Here is a 4,907-nt window from a genome sequence, read left to right as displayed (position 1 = left end):
GAAAGAACACCTCTGGGTCACTTTAAAAAGTCCTAAGAGGGAAGTTTATAGCTCTAAGGGACTCCCAGATAGTAACCCAGCATAGAACTGGGAAAATGAACAGTAGACCCTAATCTTATCTAAAGAAATATTGACAACTGATTGTTGCTAGATGAGGTACAGCTGACCTTCCTAAAACAAAGACCTCTGACTATATTTATCATATGGACAAGTAGTGGGGAATGGCTGGGGGTGCCGACAAAACAGCAGACAGTAACAGGGATATCAGAGTATAAGGGCTCTAGTGGAGGCTATGGGAGGGTGCCATTGAATAAGATGGTTTGGGATGTTCTGTGTGATATATACACACACACACAAAAGAAATGAACAAATTTTTAAAACATGTATATTATTTAAGGAGGAAGCATGGAAATTTACATCATGTTAATTGGTAGAGGTGATAAACATTACCATTCAAATCTACCTGATGATTTTATAGGCATACACAGGTGCCAAAGATCCAAGTCAACCGATTATGACTAGTAATAATCAGATACATACAGATTAGAGATGCATGCACCAATATCTTGGTGTTAGCAAAAAAAAAAAAATGAGTCTCTTCAAGGAACAATATATTCTAAAGTGAAATGGAGATCTTTTTTAAAGGTTAAAAACTCATTCAATTTTATGTTGTACAGGGCTTATACTGAGTTCAATATTGTGTAACTGTATTAATTCAACTGTGAACTTAGAAACTTGCACCCACTTGTGAAAGAGATTTATTCCTGCTCTGGAGTGTTTTACTGAATATGTTAAAGCTGTAGTGAAATGCTTCTTCTAATCATGTAGTTATTAAAAGTTTTTTAAATGACTAAAAAAATTCTTCAAAGCATAAACATTTGCTCCTTAATAATTAGATGTGAAAAACGTTACCATTGAAATCTACCTGACTACTTTATATCCATGATCAGATGCCAAGGAGCTCAAAAAGTATCTGAATATGACTAGGAATAATCAGATATATAGAGATTAGAAATGCATATGAAAATATCTTAATGTCAATTTCATTAAAAATGAATTTTTCTATATGAAACTATATTTTAATAATTAAAAGGAGATCTTTTTTAATGGTTAAAACCTCATTTAATTTTATGTCTTATAAGGTTTATACTGAGTACAATATTGTATAACTGTAATAATTCAACTGTAAACGTAAAAATTTACAGCCAATTTTAAACTAAATGCATCTTAGCTCAGAAAATCATTGTTGACTATGTCAATGCTGTTGTAATGAAATGCTTCTTCTAAGTATGTGGTTATTAAATAAATAATTTTTAAAAATGAGAAATTAGTGTATAAAGAACAAATTCCTGTAAAAAAATCACTCTATAAACAAAATTGAAAAATTCTCACCCCTTAATCCTTTTCAATCAACTGTCACAATAATCACTCCTTTAAAAAGAAAGTCAAAGGGCTGACAAAATGGCTCAATGGTTAAGAATACATACTGCTCTTGCAGAGGTCCTGATTTCAGTTCCCAGCAAGTACATGCAGCTCATGACCGCCTGTCACTCTAGATCCAGGGTCCTCTTCTGGCATCTGCAGGCACCTGAATTCACACATACATACACACATGCACACACACACACACACACACAAAAAAAAAACTTAAAACTAAGAGTCTAAAAAGAAAAGAACTGAAAGTCAAAAATGCATGCAAAAGAAATGATTTGTGATCATCAGAACTTGGGATTCTACTAATGAATAGGATGTGTAGGGCCCCAAGAGCTTTATTCAATTCATGATTTTAGTTATTATTTTCTAAGATGCCTTTCAATTTTTTGATTTACTATGAGTCTGTGTATGTGTATTTGTGTGTGTGTGTGTGTGTGTGTGTGTGTGTGTGTGTTCATTCACGCACATATGTGTATGATGGGGTGGGGTATATATACCAAGGTGTGCATGCAGAGGTCAAACAACAGCTTTATGGAGTTGGTTTTCTTCTTCTACTTTTATGTCTGTTCTGGAGATCAAACTTAGGTCACCAGGCTTGCAAAACAAGTGTCTTTATCTGCTGAGACATGTTGCCAGCCCATGTTTGCTAATTAGTATATGTAAAAGACAAGCACAAAAATTCACTCAAGCTCTTCACGATTTTTCTTCCTCCCCAGCAGTCAGCCCTCCATGAAAGTCCAGCTATGCAGTTTTAGCAACTACAAGATGTAAGCCAGACACAGGGGAAAGTACAGTGGGACCTATGGAAAAGTTTTCCAGTTTTTTAATGCAAAATGCAAGTTCACATTCCTTTCCAAGATGGCTCTTCAGAAGATATACTAAGCTGTCCTCTAAGAAACTTAAATTCAAAAGAAGGGGCTGGGAGATGGTTCAGCCACTAAAAGCACTGACTGCTCTTGTAGAGTACCTGGATTTGGGTACCACCACCCACCCAGCCTCAAACATCAAGCAACTACTGGGTCTTGGCTCAGTGGGTAAGGGAACTTGGTTTGCAAGTCTGGTGACCTAAGTTTGATCTCCAGAACCAACTCCACAAAGCTCTCCTTTGACCCCCACACTGAATATAGAATAGTCTATTAGTTTTTTTCCTCTAGAAACTCCTGACTAATATGATCCTTCTATTTCTCAGATACAAGGAGAACCTTATATTCGAATTAATTCCTTTATCTTCCTTTGTTTGGAGTGTAAAAGCTGATCGTGTAAGGTCACACAATCTGTGATTGTCATTTTGGAGGAGGCTTCAAGCCTTCAAATAGAGGTCTTAGATGTGATCCCTGAGTGGCAACATCGACCCTGGAGCTTATGAGAAATGCAACTTTTCAAGCTTCCCTTGCCAGACTACTTGGTCAGAAATGCTGGTGTGAGGACCAGTCACCTGGGTTCTTCAGTCCAAGAAGGAATGCCTAGGAAGCTCAAGTATGAGGACCACTGCTTTGAGACACTTCCCTCAGAGTACCATATGTATGCATGAAAAGATCCCATTTTTTGTAGCTCTGCCCTTTCACCAAATACTGTAGTGACTATAAGATTCCAAAGTCTCAATCACAGTTCATTTCTCCCTTCAATATACGTAAGTAAATAAGCAGCATAAATCACATAAATGGGCTCAACGACAAGAAACACACTGTCATCTCAATAGATGTAGAGAAGGCCTTTGACAAAATTCAACACGCTTTTATTTTTAAAGTCCTAGAGAGAATTGGACGGGAGGCAACATACCTCAACATAATTAAAGCCATGAATAACAAACACACAGCCAACATCATTCTAAATGGAGAAAAAATGGAAGCATTCCCATTGAAATCAGGAACCAGATAAGGATGTCCACTACCTCCACTCCTTTTCAACATAGTACTTGAAACACTTGCTAGAGCAAGAAGACAGGAGAAGGAAATTAAAGGAGTACTAATTGGAAAAGAAGAGGTCAAACTATCACTTTTGGCAGATGATTCTCTTGGACTACTCTGACCAACAGCTGGAAGGAAAGTTTCTCCTGTCTGACACTATGTTTCTTGTTATATAGCAGTCAAGGATATACATGCACTGATGTTCAGATACTGTATGTGTATTTTTCAGTAGTTCTTTGAGCTACTACATTTCCCTCTGGTTTTTCACACCACCAGAGGTTTATTTATCTCTTGTCTTTCTCTCCCTGTCTTACTTCCCTCCTTCCTCCCTCCCCAGTTAAAGTACCCTTATTTTTCCCTGATAATACCTGTCTCCTATAATCACCCCTCTCTTGTGTTCCTTCATCCTCTCTACCCCTATGGTTCCTTGTATATTCTTCCCTCCTCCCTTCCCAGATAAGTACCCCAATTTCCCCCATTTCTCCCTTGGTAATACCTGTTTCCTACTATCCCCCTCTTTTGTGCTTTCCTTCCCTTTACCCCCATGATTCCTTTCCATTTTTCTGGCTCCTGGGGTTACATCAGGATATAAACTCACATGTAAGGATTTGGTGCTAAGATGGGAGAGCATATCGCTGTTTTTCTGAGTTTGTGTACAAAATAGATGACCCAAACATGAGTGCATGCAGTTTCAGCCACCTTATATTTAAGAGAGGTGCCAAGAACAGACACTGGAGGAAAGACAACCTCTTCAAAAAAATGGTGCTGGCAAAACCAGATCTCTACCAGTAGAAAGATGAAATTAGGCCCCTATCTTTCACCCTGCACAAAAGTCAATTCCAAATGGCTCAAAGACCTCAATGTAAAGCCTGAAACTCTGAAACTCTTAGAAGAAAACATTGGGAAAAACCTACAAGATATAGGTGTAGGAAAGGACTTTCTAAACCGGACACCAATAGCCCAGGAAACAAGGGCAAGAATTAACAAGTGGGACCTCATTAAACTAAAAAGCTTCTGTACATCAAAGGAGACAACCAAGGAAACAAACAGAAAACCCACAGAATGGGAGAAAATCTTCACCAGCGACACATCTGATAGAGGTTTAATTACCAGAATATATAACGAACTTAAAAAACAGAGACCCAAAACAAGAAGCAACCCAATTGAAAGATGGGCTAAGGAGTTGAACAGAACGTTTTCAAAAGAAGAAGTAAAGATGGCTATGAAACATCTTAAAAGATGTTCAACATCACTAATAATCAGGGAAATGCAAATTAAAACCACTTTAATATTTCACCTTACCCCAGTCAGACTGTCTAAGATCAAGAAAACAAATGATACCAAATGTTGGAGGGGATGTGGGGAAAGGTGAACACTCATCCACTGCTGGTGCGGATGCAAATTGGTTCAGCCCCTATGGAAAGCAGTGTGGAGAACTCTTAAAAAACTACAAATGAACCTACCATTTGACCCAGTTATACCACTCCTTGGCATATACCCAAAGAATTCATCCTATTGCAGAGACACTTGTACATCCATGTTTGTTGGTGCTCTTTACACAATAGT

This window comes from Nannospalax galili, unplaced genomic scaffold (assembly GCF_000622305.1).
Source record: "Nannospalax galili isolate Female #2095 unplaced genomic scaffold, S.galili_v1.0 scaffold918, whole genome shotgun sequence".
NCBI lineage: Eukaryota > Metazoa > Chordata > Mammalia > Rodentia > Spalacidae > Nannospalax > Nannospalax galili.
Note: the sequence above shows the minus strand (reverse complement) of the source record.